Raw genomic sequence first — 15,503 nt, forward strand, 5'->3', positions numbered from 1 at the left:
GTTCTTAACCTGAAACTGTTCTTAACCTGAAGCACCACTTTAGCTAATGGGGCCTCCTGCTGTTGTCGCGCCGCCAGAACACGATTTCTGTTCTCATCCTGAAGCAAAGTTCTTAACCCGAGGTACTATTTCTGGGTTGGCGGAGTCTGTAACCTGAAGCGTATGTAACCCGAGGTACCACTGTACTTATTTTTGTGAGAATGCATTTTATTTTCTTGTTCTAACTATTGGACACCACCCTGAGACAACTGTTGAAGGACAGCATGGAATTCTTCTAAATAAAAGCATTTGACAAGCTCTTAAGCCGATCACCGACCCATTTCACGACTCTATTATAACTGGGGGGGGGTGTGGCATGAAATCACACATGGCAGGACTGCCCAACCAGAAGTTGGGTACCATTCAACTGGATCTTCCTGATTTTCATATAGGTCAGGGTAGAGAGCATGTGCTCCTCAAATGTTACAGCTCCCTTCATCCCTGACCATGGGCTGGGGGTGATGGGATTTGGATGAATCAATACGGGTCCAACCTTCCCTCAAAGTCCTGTCCAGCTGTAGCAATAGTGGCAATCAAGAGAGTGGCTTAGTGTCTCTGCCTCATCATACCAGCTGCTCCCGCCATCAACCCTCAGCATTGGACAGCAGAGTGAGCAGGCACCCAGATCGCCAGATCACGGTCTCCCCTACAACAAGACACATTGTACTCCTATTTAAATCCTAGCAACTCTTTCTAAATTTGCATCTGTACATATGAACCAGGTAGAGAAGATGACAAAGTCTGTCAAAAGCAAGCAGGAAAGCTTGTTGATGGAATTGAAAAATTTGTGCCCCCCAAAATATCCCACCTCACATCCAGCTGCTCATGGACAGTCGCCCATACTGATCATGTGATAGACTCTGAACTTCTCATCACTATTCTTGATCTCCAAGTTTATGACTCTCCTTGGCTCTTTTTTTTTTCTTTTTTTTTGCAGTGGCTTCAGCTACACAAATAAACAATATTCATATTGCTTGGCTCACTGTCATTGTGGTTCCTATACAATCTGATGTGCTTAAATGTGTAGTGGAACTGCTTGTTCATTCTGCACCCCGCATTGGCATTACAGACGACCTTTTTTAAAAAAAAACCAACAACAACACACCTCTCTCCACTCCTGATGGGATTTTCAGCAATCAGCAGGATGCATTGCCAAAAGCAGAAATGAGAGGGTATAATATTTTATTTCTGAAAAATGTCATGATGTCATGTATTTCATTTACAACAATGCACACACTTTTCTGCTTTAATCCCGTGCTGAATTAGAAATGTTTTGAATGTTAAAAATATTTTCCAGAAAATATTCACTGACTAATTGAATACACTTTGTTTTTTAGGAAACAGATTTTTTAAAAGTGAAGAATAATTAAATGCTGGCTAACTTTTAGTATTTTATTACTATTATTATATATTTTGTATTTGTACATAAAATGTGAAGGTAGCTAGATTTTTCTAAGTGCGCCATTAATACTTTTTCTGTGCAGCATGTTAAACTAGCAATTATGTTAGATTAGCATTAAATCTGGCTGACAATTCACATGGCACTGGTTATTTACCCGTATTTAGACAACAGTTAAGAAATTAGATGTCTGCTTATGAAAACAGGGTGGAGAAGGGGCAGAGACTGGGGACAGTGTGTGCCATTGGTACTTCAGGTAATCATATTGAAGACGAAAAGGCTAAGTTGAAGAAAATATAATGCTGTTTGTTTAGACATCTGCCTCCTGCTACCTGTCAGGGGCTGGGCAGAGGAGGAGGAGGAGGAATGGTGGAGACTCCCTCCCCCATCCTGACCCTTCCAGGGAGGAGGAAGACAATATAGATTTGCAACCATGGTTTGCGGGAGGCCACAGTTCAGAGGCAGATGAGGTGGAAAGTTGGGGGGGGATGTGAGAGGAGAAGGAATGACAGCTGACGGACACGGTGTCATTAGAAAGCATTACAGACCCTGCCCCCAGAACCCGGCGAATCTTGAAAGTAGGAGAGCAAAGAGCTCAAAGACAGAGGGCACTTAGCAGCACCCCTAGAGGAGAGGATGAGAATTACAAATGAGGAAGTGGGAGAGACAGAGTTGGAGATTCACTTGGGACAACGCCATTATCCTTAAGGCTGGGTTCTATAGCCCCTCTCTGTAAAGTTTGAAATAAAAAAGGACAGTAAGAAACCTTTCCTTGTCTTTATACTTTCCTGGGCAACCAGCTAGGAGCTGCTGACAGCACCCTGACACTACCAAAGAAAGGATTCCCTGGTGAGGTGGCCGGTTAAGGCAAAGGTGACTGGAAGAGGGAATGAAAATAATAAATGTAGAATATCAAATGGGTGGTGGTGGTGAAACTAAACTGTTTATTTTGTGGAGGGGATATAGAGAGCGTTAAAGCAACTATCGTATTGTAGAACATACAAAATAGGAAGAGCTTAAAAACAGGCCATTCTTCTCCATGCTCATTTCTGTGTGCCCTAGGGGCAGATGTTCTGCACTGGAGTTGACATTTTCGAGCTACAGCTCAACACTGTTGGCTCGGCAGGCTAAAACTCAACAGCAAAGCCAAGTTCATGATCAAGCCAGGCCTGTGCTGCTAAAGGAGACAGAGAATCAGCACAAATCAAGCACAGACATAGCAGCAAGTGCCAGCACATTATAATGTATGCAAATTTCCCGACATTTATGCTGATGAGTAAGTGGCCTGCCTATTAAGGGTGAGTAATGAGTAATCAAAGATTGGTGCTCATAAAAGTTTGCAAGCAGTTGCGCGTTGAGCAGGGCCCTTTACACCCCACACCTTGAGCCTCTGCATGTTGCACCCACCAAAATAATAACAATAAAAACTCAGGCTAGTGTCTATCTAGGTCAGTATTGTCTACACTGATTGACAGTGGCTCTCTGGTATTTCTGGAGATACTGGGGATTGAACTTGGAATGTTTTGCATTCAAAGCAGATGCTCAACCACTGAGCTTTGGTCCTTCCCCAAAGCAATGTGTGATATTTCCACCAGTGACAGACCACAAGGACTGCATGCTCTGATGCACTCAGCCAAAAGTGACACCCCACATTTGAGACAGAGAGTTTTGAAGATTGATTTTCAGCTGAAACCAGAACTTTTCCTGCTGGGATTTATGGATATACAGTTAGAAAAGGACTATGGAACTTTGGTACGATATATGATTACGGCTGCGAGACTTCTACTGTATACGCAAGAAAGATGGAAGGGCACATGGCTGGTAAAACAAACGGACTGCGCCGTGATGGTGAAATTGACTCATTTAATCAGAGAAAAGTCGCTATTAATGTTTGATAAAAGATTTGAAACCTCTCATAGACTTTATGCTTGAAAAAGAAAAAGAAATCACAACATCTGGATTTGAGGATTGAAGATAATGTTTGTTTACAGAAAGTGGCTTTGTGGGATGTTGTATTGATTGGACGAAGTGAATATTGTTTTTATATAGCAGACAGATGATGAATTGGAAGTTGTTTACTTTCTGGATTTATTTTTCTATCTTTCCCTTTTAACCTATTGTCTATTCTTCTTCTTATTTCTTTTTCCTACTCTAATACCCCCCTTATGTTTTTATGGGATCTATATAAAAGTCTTGATTTGGTTTTAAAAAGGGGGGAGATAGTAGGTTTTGTATTTTTCTCTATAAACCTTAATTAAAAAAATTAACAAAAGTGGCACCCCACCAATAAAGTGGACATGATTGGCAGCACATTCCACTGGGATGTATATTCAACATGCCCTCCTCAGTGGGAATATGATGCCTCCCCCCATCTTTCTCATCTCCTGCTCAAGGAAAGCTTGGGGTTCTTAGGAGCAAGGGGATGGGAAGAAGGCAGCAGTGGAGATGAAAGTAGGAACTTCAAAATGCCTGCGGATGTTTTGTCTTCACTTGGGACAGGTGTGAAAATAAAAAACCCCAAGGCCCTTTCTGGGCCAATGAAAGGTAGCTTGTACACCCCCTAAAAACATTAGTGCAAAGTCATATCCATTTATGTTTCAGCTTTAAAAAGAAAAAACTTTGAAGAAAGGGCTGAACATTAGCAGAATGTCTCTCAAGATTGCACCACCCTGTAAGCAAGGCCACCTCTGAGCCTTCCATCAGCTTCACTTCAGCTTTCATTGATTTGCTTGGCTATTTTCTTCTCTCGTGGAAAATGTGTGTGCAAGTCACATCCTCTCACAAAATGTTGGGGGAGAGAAAGGAAAGGAAACAGCCAACTAGCTGGAGAGAATTCACTTTCAAAAGGGCTGTGCGTATCACAATCAACACGTGTCAGGGCTGCCTGAGCCCCTGACAACACGTATGCAAACTGTGCAAAAAATAATAATAGCTGAGCTGTACAGCCATACATGTAGCATTCGACAAGCGGGCACTCTGTGCATACCATAGCTGAGCTCAGCAAGTGTATACACTCTTTCACACAAAAACATGTACCTGTGCAGACAGCTTGTTATACTGATGTTCAGTATAACATGTGAACAAGCCTAGAGTTGCTAGACTTGTTCACTTCTGCGAAGTGAACTTTTTCTGGGATGACAGAAATGTTCCTCAGCCTATGGCCCAGAATTTGTCAGGATTCCTGGAGCCAAGGCAGGACATCAGTATCTGCAAATTATTCAAGCCTAACAGCAAGTTTGCTAATTAACACCCATTAAGAGCAACTGTAAAGGACACAGGTGGCGCTGTGGTCTAAAACACAGAGCCTAGAACTTGCTGATCAGAAGGTCGCGGTTCGAATCCTCGCAACGGGGTGAGCTCCTGTTGCTCGGTCCCTGCTCCTGCCAACCTAGCAGTTCGCAAGCAGCGTCAAAGTGCAAGTTGATAAATAGGTACCACTCCGGTGGGAAGGTAAATGGCGTTTCCGTGTGCTGCTCTGGTTCGCCAGAAGCGGCTTAGTCATGCTGGCCGCATGACTCGGAAGCTATATGCCGGCTCCCTCGGCCAATAAAGCGAGATGAGCGCCACAACCCCAGAGTCGTTCGTGACTGGACCTAATGGTCAGGGGTCCCTTTACCTTTACCTTTACCTTTAAGAGCAACTGTAAACAGAGAGCCCAGTTATGTGGAACTACTTACTGTAGAGCTACCCACAATGCTTTCTACAAACTAAGGCTCAGATTCCTAACTAAAGACAATTACTAGGGGTCAGTCTGAATCAATGCTACATCTGAAATAATAATAATAATAATAATAATAATAATAATAATAATAATAATGATGATGATGATGATCCCTAGATCTCAGGGTGGTTCACAACATAAAAATATGATATAAAAACACAAAGTACACGATAAAAACAAGAACCAAAAAACACAAACCAATACCCCCACCCTATCCCACAAGAATAATAAATGTCTGAACTACTGTCCAGGCTATCCAGACTAGGACAGGAGGTCCCAGTCTCTAAAAAGGGAACAGGAGCAATTTCCTTGCAGTGGGATGCAAATTCCCCTATATTATGGATAGGGCTTGCCAAGACATTTTGCTGCAAATGGTGCCACCTCTCCTAAAGTCAAGGTGCAGAGACAAGGCCAGGCCAGCTATTCTGGCACCAAAGGCAGAAAAACTCACAAGTGACTCCCCACTTTCTTGGCAGTAAATCTACAACTTTGCCATCATGCTATCTCCAGTTTGACTTTATCCACATTCTTTCTCCCAATACATATCCTAAAACAAACCATAAAAAGGATAGGGGTCGGGTCTGGCGATGCAGCTGCTGCCAGAACAACAACTGGTTAAAACAATGAGCTGCTTGCTGTCCTTTCATAGCTTCGAAAAATCAGCTCCCTGAGTCACATTTCTCTGAATTTTGTGCGCAGTTCACCAATCATCCAGCATTAACAGAAGTGCATATATTAGAGGGGAATGTGCATAAAAGTGTGTTTGCGAAAATAACAAACAAAAACACACTATTTTAGGGGAAATTTCTTGCAAAAATGTGTACATTAGTAAAAAATGCATGGAAAATGTGTTTTTCGGGGGAAATTCACACTAAAATGTGAATGAATCTTCATGAAGATTGATTTTTTAATTGTAGATTGCTGCAAAATGTAGAGAACTGAATTTAAGATGGGGAAAAGGAGAGACTGAGAGGACATCCTTAGCTCTGAAGGTCTGATAGGGACAGATTTGGCCACTGGGCCTGAGACTCCCCACTCCTAATGTACCTACATGATGAACATCTGAACAGAGTTATAGTTTGGCTCCAGTAATTTGGCTGTCCCCATTCACTGGTTCAGCATCGAAATATGTGATGACTGACCTCTAGTCTTCCATGAAACCATTGGATTGCTTCCTCCTCAGTTGGAGTCCTAATTTGCCACCCTAATTTGTTAATTATTAATAAATCTTAAAACTTTTGAATGTAATTCCCTTCTGTAGCTATTTCAACAGCACAAAAATGGAAATCCATCACTAATCAAGCAGCATACAGCATATCCTAGACTTTTAAAAGACCCTTTGTGGTGTTAAATTCAAAGAGCAAAATCTGAGTATCACCAAGCAAAATATATTTGTCCGCCAAAACTCCTACTGACTGCGGAACGCCTGTTTGTACTCAAACCTCTCCCCACCCCCGTAAGTTTCCTCTTATGTCTGTTGCAGGTATAATTGCTTCCCACAAGTCTAGAGTGCAAAAATCAAACCGGCTCTGGAGGCAAGTCCATCTCTCTTCTGGCAACACAGCAAAAATGCTGAGTTAGACACTTGCCAACAAATACCACCAATTAAACTGTTAAATGCTGAAGTTTTTGGACCGCAATATACTACATTACTCAAGTAATTTGATGGAGAAATGGCAGTTGATGTTATCAACCTGAAACTGACCATGGACTCACGTAATGAATCTGGTTAGGGGTTTGTGTTTGGAGGGGAGGGGAGGGGAGGGGAGGGGCAGGGGAAGAACAAGATCACTTGGAACGGGAAACATTAAGGTACATCAGAGCAGGCAGTTGCAGAGAGCACAATATGATGGTCGGGATGAAAGAGAAATTCAATTTGCTTTGTTTTTAAAGGTGATCCTAGCTAATCTGGACTTTCCAAAACGATGTGCAGAGCAAAACACAGCCATCCTTTGAAAGCCACACTTCTTGAAACTGTGCAGTACAGTTTTCCAGCCATGCAATGTGCGCAAAAAAAATGCATGTAGTGGTGAAAAGCAGGCTAAAAAAAAAGCCTGTATTAGTAAAAATAACATTAAAATATTATTTATATTACAGAAAATGGCTTTGCAAAAGTGTGTTTTTTAGGCAAAATTGCTTACAGATGTGTATGTTTGCAGAAATTTGCTGATGAATTTTCATGAGAGCTCTTTTTATGAAAAAAAAGGGGGGAATTATATGGAAATGTTGAGAACTGAATTTAAGATTGGGGAAAAGAAAAACAGAGAGAAACACCTTCACCCATCCCCTAACTGATGATCTGGGGTGGTGGCAGGAATTTGGTCCAGAAGGGAAAGTATAGACAGAATTGTGTGGGAATGGGTTTAAGAAATGGTTAGTTCTGATAACTCTGATCCAAGACTTGTGTTTATTGCCAACTTGTTTGCATTGCTCCTCAAAACACTGCCTGTTGATAGCTCTGTATAATTCTCAAAGAAACCCACCTTCACATGATTTTTTCAGTGCCTACTGCAACACCCACACAGTATGGTTAGCAACTGTAAGGCTGGTGTCTTACAAAGCTGCATTTGTAAATGGCGTTTCCATGCGCTCTGGTTTCCATCACTGTGTCCCATTGCACCAGAAGTGGTTTAGTCATGCTGGCCACATGACCCGGAAAGCTGTTTGCGGACAAACACCGGCTCCCTCGGCCTGAAAGCGAGATGAGCGCGGCAACCCCATAGTCGCCTTTGACTGGACTTAATCGCCCAGGGGTCCTTTGCCTTTTTACCTCTTTGGGACTGCAAAAATCCCAGGTCATGCCTTTCACAACTCCTCCACTTTCAATAAAGGTAAAGGATTCGAACCGCCAACCTTCCGATCAGCAAGCCCAACAGGCTCAGTGGTTTAGACCACAGCTCCACCCGCGCCCCTTCCACTTTCGGAGGACAGCTGAGAAGGCTTGTGCAAGATAAAGTATGATGCAAACCAGCCTTAAGTGATATTTAAAAGCTGTCCTTCCTAGGCACACAAAATCTGGGGAGGAAGCCCCATTGAGCTTAGTGGGACTGGCATCTGAATAAACATGCCTGGGATTTTACAGTAAGCGTTTTGGAGGTTTTTACAATTCACATTATAAAGGAAAACATAAAAACAGCTTACATTTCCCCCCTGTTCTTTAAATCAGAGTTGGCAGGTACAAAAACACTAAGAACCTGGACCATCCATCCTCTCTCCTTTTTTTAAAGGGATTAATAAAGACAGACAACATACACTCACCATACATGAAAAAACTGGCAGCATCAAGTGTGTATGGGTAGCAGCTACTGCTCTCTGTTTACTGTGTTGCTATAGGGAAGGGGCCATGGTACTGGGGTAGAGTACATGCCTGGGGTGCAGAAATACCCCAGGATTCAATCCCTGTTATCTTCAGCTAAAAGGGGATCTGAGATAGGAGGGCTGGGAAGGACCTCTGCATGAGACCTTGAAGCGCTCCTGCTGGAATGAAGCTGAAAATAGTTGGCGAGATGATGCGATGCAAGGATGGGGGAGGAATGTATTTCAAACAGGAATCTGGCTGTTCTGACCCGATCAAGCTATTCTTGCATCAGACCACTGCTTGTAGCAATCCCCTAGTGAGGCAGCAATAAAACTGTTAGCACATTTGCTAAAGCTAAGCAGGGTCTGGTATGATTCCAAATTGGAAGGGGGAGGCTGTGTGTTGAGATTCCTGCATTTCAGGGGGTTGGACTAGATAACCCTTGGGATCCAACTCTACAATTATATATGATTCAATTTAAGTGTCCGCTTATGTCCCTACTGCTTGCTAAATGTCATTTTTGAAAAGTTCAACTAGCAATATGCAGAGTTATATGCAGCCAGGTCCAGTGCCGAATTTGCTTATCAGCTAAACAAGCTATAGCTTAGGGCCCCACTCTCTTGGGGCCCCCCAAAAAATTTAAAGGAAAGAAAAACCTGGATGTACATTTCCGAAATATAAGATAAAAAATAAATAAAATAAAACCTACATACAGCAACAGTGTTTTGTGTTGTAGGCTCCTAGGATGTAAGTAATGGGCCCCACCTGCTAGCCTGCTCCCTAAAATATCACCGGTTTCTCATTTCTATATACAGGGTGCCTACATTAGGCATGGGACACGGGTGGCACTGTGGTCTAAACCACTGAGCCTCTTGAGCTTGCTGATCAGAAGGTTGGCGGTTCGACTCCCCACGACGGAGTACACTTCTGTTGCTCGGTCCCAGCTCCTACCAACCTAGCAGTTCAAAAGCACACCAAAAAAGTGCAAGTAGATAAATAGGTACTGCTCTAGCAGGAAGGTAAATGGTGTTTCCGTGCGCTTCTCTGGTTTTGGTGTTCCATTGCACCAGAAGCGGCTTAGTCATGCTGGGCACATGGCCTGGAAAAACTGTCTGTGGACAAACACTGGCTCCCTCGGCCTGCAAAGCGAGATGAGCGCCACAACCCCAGAGTTGTCTGGACTGGACTTAACTGTCAGGGCTCCTTTACCTTTACCTTTTTACATTCGGCATAGAGTGGTTGCATGGCAACATGTGCAAATTGCTTTAGATACCTATTAGGTCCATATAGCATATATTCAACACAAAAAACAGTGGCGATTTGTTGTTGACAGCTGTACATATAAAGGGCCCCATTACCTTCAGTAGCTTAAAGGTAAAGGGACCCCCTACCATTAGGTCCAGTCGTGGCCGACTCTGGGGTTGCGGTGCTCATCTCGCTTTACTGGCCGAGGGAGCCGGCGTACAGCTTCTGGGTCATGTGGCCAGGATGACTAAGCTGCTTCTGGCGAATCAGAGCAGCGCACGGAAACACCGTTTACCTTCCCGCCGGAGCGGTACCTATTTATCTACTTGCATTTTGACATGCTTTTGAACTGCTAGATTGGCAGGAGCAGGGACTGAGCAACGGGAGTTCACCCCATCGTGGGGATTCAAACCACCGACCTTCTGATCGGCAAGTCCTAGGCTCTGTGGTTTAACCCACAGCGCCACCTAAATCCGGCCCTGGCCAGGTCCCATATAGTCCATGTATAAAAGAGTCAAGCCTATGCTGTATTTCTGCAGCACAATTAGGACCAAAAGGGTGATATCCAACTAAGTTCTACAATGCAGGATGCATTGCTACAGAGGCCCTAATAGACAATTGTCCAGCTTCTGCTTAAACACCTTGCATCAAAGGAGACTGGACCACCTCCCAAGGCAGTCTGCTCCCCTATCAAACATCTCTTAATATTAGGGAGTTTTCTGTCATGTTTGGCCTGGATATGCTGCCCTGCCATTTCTAGTGCTCTTTCTCTGCAGCAACAGTCCGCACCATCTTTTGCGTGACAGCTCTCTCAGCAATAAAGTGAAGGTATATTTTATGCCATTTAGCTCCACTTAGTTGTAGCTGGTGGAGTGTTTCAAGGAATGTTTGATAATCCTGATGCTAACGGAGAAGGAAGCAGAAATTGTTGCGGTTTGCCTGCCCATCTGCGGTCAAGAATGGAAATCAGTCAAGCAAATACGATTGGTATGCATTCGCATCGTTGTTTTTCTAAGTCTGCGAAGGATATGTAATTAATGACTTTCTAAGCATTGTTTTGATATTTCTCTTGGATTGAAATGAACGTAACATACACAAACAGTTATGTAGGCTCACACTTTCTGAAATAATACGTGAACTGAAACACGGCCAACCTTTAGAATTTGCACTTCTCTGAATTTTGCGGCGCAGTTCCACAGCCAAGCAATATGCAGAAAACTCCATATAAAAATGTATATTAGGAGGAACTTTCTGATTAAGTTTCATAAGGGCTTTTTTTAAGCTAAAAAATCACATTGGTGTAGAAATGCAAAGAGCAGGTTGAGAAACTTAGAGAAACTTAAATATGCACATCCCTAGGTACAGTACAAGCAACTCACAAGGGGCCATTCAACACACTACCCTTACATCTGCAATAAGGAGATTAAAATAATAATACTGACCCACCGTACAGGGCTGTTATAAGACTGCACACACAAGAGATTCTAGGTGAACATTTCAAAGCACTCACACAAATATTACAACTGGCTACCCGCTGCTATTTCCGTTGCAATACTTCCTTGTTCAGTTTAATATGTTGATACGTTGGTCTGCCTCTTAAGTCTTGAGCTACAGGACTGGATTGGTGGTATTAAAAATCCCTAAACGTTTTTGTTTTAAAACAAATGAAAAATGCATACACAACATGCTGGTGGAGCTGTGTGGAATCCCTGAGCACAGATCCGCTATGCATTCTAATCTGGCCTTGCAGTTAGACCTTTTCCTTTTCTTTCTTTTAAAGAAAGCTTCTAAACATCACGTTTTATTCCCTGTGGGCAAAGATGGCTGAGGAATTCTTCTCCTGTTCAATGGATTGGTAACAGAAAAGGTCAATTGGAGCCTTGGTTTTCTGCAGTCTCCAGTCCCCCTAAGGAAGTGGTTTTAAAGTGATGTCTGAGATATGCACACATGCCATGCCATCCCTGGGAGAATTTGCAGTGAACTTGGCGCCAGCGCTGCCTCCTTAGGATGCTTGAAGCTTAGGAAGAAAGGGAGTGGCAGGGGGTAAATGGAATCTAATCCAGAAGCAGGACATGAATGAAACAGACTCTTCTGAATTGCAATTCCCCACAACTAGTATTCAGAGGCATATTGCCTCGCACAGTGGACAGTTAAAGTATGCAATGTACCATCACATGACACAGTGGTGGTCACCTACTCAGCTGGCTTTAAAAGGGGGCTAGACAAATTCATGGGGCAGGGAGCTAGCAATGGCTAGAAGCCACGAGGGCTGTGAACTACCTCCAATATCAGAGGCCTCTGAATAACAGCTGGCGGGGAATGTGAGCCGCATCCTCTCTGACTATTGGCCACAGTAATGGCTAGGGCTGATGGGAGTTGCAGTTCAACAACAGCTGATCCAGTGTGCAGGTGGCAAATTTCCTGCCTTGCAGAAAGGTATGCTGTTAGCCTCTGTTCATGCTACATTGCTTGCTCAGCCAAAAGAATTTAAAAACCCAAGTACTACTGTCCTTTAAATCTTAAAAATATATATGTTCCCATCAGTTATTGTCATAAAGTCCTCCTAACATACTTCGAATGCAAAGTTGCAAAATTCAGTTCACAAGAAAGGAAGTGCAGGGGTGCAGGCAAGTAATCTTAAGACTCTTGCCTTGATGGTTTTATGTGCGTCCTCTCCACCCCTTTCTAGCTAGTAATGTTTATTACTTCAATCTGGTAATATGCTGCATTTGGGGGGTCCTGTTGCTCATTCTGCTGAGCAGCCCCCTGGACATCCTGCCCTGACAACACCACTGAGAGAAGGAAGATGTCCCTATCAGGTGTAGATGGTTGATAACCTTGTACTGAACCACAGAACTCAATAGACACCATCAGCCAGTACATCCACACAGAGAAAAGTAAGTGCTCTGCCTACAGGTACAACTGGAAGCAATGCAAGAATACAGCGGCACATTGAACCAGGAGGCTGGTGGTCAACAAGGCAAGTCCTGTTACACATCTGACAGCTTTCCAGTTCTCCTTAAATGTGAGACATTGAGAATCCTCCTTGGCTACTTGAGTCCCCAGGATCATGTTGGGAAATATCAGCGTGCTTGACCTGGGCAGTAAATGTAATATAAACATAGACAATTGGAGAACAGCCTTTACCAAAGGTGTAATGGGCTTTGAATATGCTCAAACTCAGGACGAAAGGGAGAAATGTGCTAAGAGGAAGGCACGCTTGGCAAACCCTCACCGTGATCACACAACCCAGAAACCTATGTCCCCACTGTGGAAGGATGTGTGGATCCAGAACTGGCCTCCACAGTCACTGTTAAAACTGTGTTCATGGAAGGCAATCTTACTCAGCTATGAGATATCACCAAAGAAGGAGACGACCCACTGGTACACAGTCACTAGGTTTTCATTAATTGGAATTAAAAAATAAAAAGAAACAAAAGTTTGTATTCAACTAACTTTTACCCAAAGTAGACCCATTAGAATTAATGTATGTAAATTACATGTGACTGTTAATCTAACGTTCTCTGTCCACTAGTGTTAAGAGTTCTGCTTATGTAGTCTCTTGCACAACCATGTCCAGCAGCCACCAAACATTTTGCCAGTGAAACAAACACAAGTGACCTTAACTTAGTGCTACATTGGAAACAACCAGGTGGGTCAACTCTGAGTATAACTAACATTGGACAGAACCCAGATTAATCTCATTAAGAGCATGCAGTTCTTTTAAGTGTAGATTGTGGGCTGTCAACCCACAGACTTGGGGAGAAGAGGCCATTGAGAAAAGCCCAGCAATTCATACATACCATTTTGGACTGCTTGACAGGTGGAGATAGAGCAGCTTGCTCTTTCAAATTTATCTTCCAGATCAGGAGTGTGCACATGTAGAACAATCAATAACTTTGCCACCTGTGAAGAAAAGATGGAATAAGACCTCTCAATAATAATAATAATAATAATAATAATAATAATAATAATACCTGGAACCCCCAATAAGGCTACCATTGGGTTTGAATCCAATGAAGACAATTCCAAAAAATCATCATAAGAACACACAGTTACGAGTTAAGCTCAAGGTGCTCTTGCCTTGATGTAAACCAGAGATTCATATGCAAGCTGCTGTCTATACCGTCAACCTATTTGTCTATCTAGTGAAGAATTGCCGACTCTAAGTAGTGCTGACTCTCTACAATTTTGGGCAGAGAGCCTTTCCTCATTGCTTGCTCCCTGAACCTTTCTAACTGGAGTTGGTGAGGACTGAGCCTGGGACCTTTTGTGGAATTATAGGGACAGAACTACCCAAACTGTGAAGGAATTTATTCTTGTATGCGGCTACAGCGGCACAAATGTTATTTGCCCAAAAATGGAAAGAAGAAGAAGTCCAGACAAAAGAAGAATGGATACAAAAACTTGTGGAATATGCAGAAATGGCAAAACTTACAGGAAAAATGAGAAATCAAGATAAACTTTTTAATAAAAGAATGGAAATGGTTTATTGAATATTTACAAACTGTAAACAGATAAGAACATTAGCAGGATTATTGTAATAACCTGCAATTTTATAAGAGTATACATTGAAAGCAGATGAATAAATGATTAAGTTAATTTGGAATATGTGGAAAATATAAAAAATAAATTTAAGGTATTGCAGAAAGAGGGGGAAGGAAGTCAAGTTTCAAAATGTTAAAATGATTGTAAAATTACTGAAATGTATAAAATTGAAAATCACAATTTTTATTTTTATTTTAAGAACCTGGGAACTTCTGAATACAATCCACATGCTCAACCCTTCCCTATCACTCTACAGCAACAAGGAGCTCATAGATACAATGGACATCTTTCAACAGAATTTTATGGCCGTTGTGTGATCCAGGTTCTACAGGCAGGATCCAGGGAGCCCCATGAACAGGCAGAAGGTACATCCACTTGTGTCGGGAAGCACACGAAGGAGTTCCACCATTTTTCCTGAAGTCTCCCCACCCCTCAGAAACAGCTCTTCTAGAGGCATGCATGATAGGAAAGCTTCATCACCCAAGTAGAATTTGGCTTCTGATTCTCTGGATCTGTGTTTCAAATTTATTTTATTTCATCCCATCTATTTGGTTTTTTTTTTTACTGAACAACTTGTATATGCTGCCTGATTGTAATCAAACCTCAAAGTGGTTTACAAAAGAGAGTAGAACAATCAAATTATTGATAAAAAGGATTAAAAACGAGTATTTAAAACATTCAATGAATAGTTTAAATCAGCAATAAGCTAAAACTAGATCAAAACACATGACAGCTTCTATGTGTCTGGATAGGCTTCCCTAAGAAAAAACAGTTTTTAGCAGGTGCCAGAAAGAGTGCAGTGAAAGCACATCCCTGATATCAATAGGAAGGGAGTTCCAACACCTCAAAGCAACATTTAGTACACCTCAAAGCAATTTCAGACTAAATAAAATAATAATAATAATAATAATAATAATAATAATAATAATAATAATAATAATAATTTAATATTATTTATACCCTGCCCATCTGGCTGAGTTTCCCCAGGCACTCTGGGCGGCTCCCAATCAAGTGTTAAAAACAATACCGCGTTAAATATTAAAAACTTCCCTAAACAGGGCTGCCTTCAGATGTCTTTTAAAGATAGGTAGCTGCTTATTTCCTTCACATCTGAAGGGAGGGCGTTCCACAGGGTGGGCACCACTACCGAGAAGCCCCTCTGTCTGGTTCCCTATAACCTCACTTCTCACAATGAGGGAACCACCAGAAGGCCCTCAGCGCTGGATCTCAGTGTTCAGGCTGAACGATGGGGC

At 42.4% G+C, this 15,503-nt stretch overlaps 1 long non-coding RNA gene across 2 annotated transcripts in view; it reads right to left on the reverse strand.

The window, feature by feature from the left end:
* LOC309331286 overlaps positions 1 to 15,503 on the reverse strand; it is a 126,982-nt gene that overhangs the window by 52,227 nt on the left and 59,252 nt on the right. For both annotated transcript variants that reach the window (XR_014151774.1, XR_014151775.1), the window contains exon 2: positions 13,506 to 13,608. This is a non-coding gene — a long non-coding RNA (uncharacterized lncRNA). The remainder of the gene's footprint in view (positions 1 to 13,505; positions 13,609 to 15,503) is intronic.

This window comes from Podarcis erhardii, assembly GCF_964252035.2.
Source record: "Podarcis erhardii genome assembly, chromosome: 16".
Taxonomy (NCBI): domain Eukaryota; kingdom Metazoa; phylum Chordata; class Lepidosauria; order Squamata; family Lacertidae; genus Podarcis; species Podarcis erhardii.